Genomic DNA, 705 nt, shown 5'->3' with positions numbered 1-705 from the left:
CAGATCAGATCAGATCAGTCGTGTCCGACTCTTTGCGACCCCATGAATCACAGCACACCAGGCCTCCCTGTCCATCACCAGCTCCCGGAGTTCACCCAGACTCATGTCCTTCGAGTCAGTGATGCCATCCAGCCATCTCATCCTCTTTCTTCCCCTTCTCCTCTTGCCCCCAATCCCTCCCAGCATCAGAGTCTTTTCCAATGAGTCAACTCTTCACATGAGGTGGCCAAAGTACTGGAGTTTCAGCTTTAGCATCATTCCTTCCAAAGAAATCCTCAGGACTGATCTCCTTTAGATGGACTGGTTGGATCTCCTTGCAGTCCAAGGGGCTCTCAAGAGTCTTCTCCAACACCACAGTTGAAAAGCATCAATTCTTCGGTGCTCAGCTTTCTTTATAGTCCAACACTCATATCCATACATGACTACTGGAAAAACCATAGCCTTGACTAGACGGACCTTTGTTGGCAAAGTAATGTCTTTGCTTTTTAATATGCTGTCCAGGCTGGTCATAACTTTCTTCCTTAGGAGTAAGTGTCTTTTAATGTCATGTCTGCAGTCACCATCTGCAGTGATTTTGGAGCTCAAAAAAACAAAGTCAGACACTGTTTCTACTGTTTCCCCATCTATTTGCCATGAAGTGATGGGACTGGATGCCATGATCTTAGTTTTCTGAATGTTGAGCTTTAAGCCAACTTTTTTACTCTC

Source organism: Bison bison, unplaced genomic scaffold (genome assembly GCF_000754665.1).
Source record: "Bison bison bison isolate TAMUID 2011002044 unplaced genomic scaffold, Bison_UMD1.0 scf7180017864468, whole genome shotgun sequence".
Taxonomy (NCBI): domain Eukaryota; kingdom Metazoa; phylum Chordata; class Mammalia; order Artiodactyla; family Bovidae; genus Bison; species Bison bison.
Note: the sequence above shows the minus strand (reverse complement) of the source record.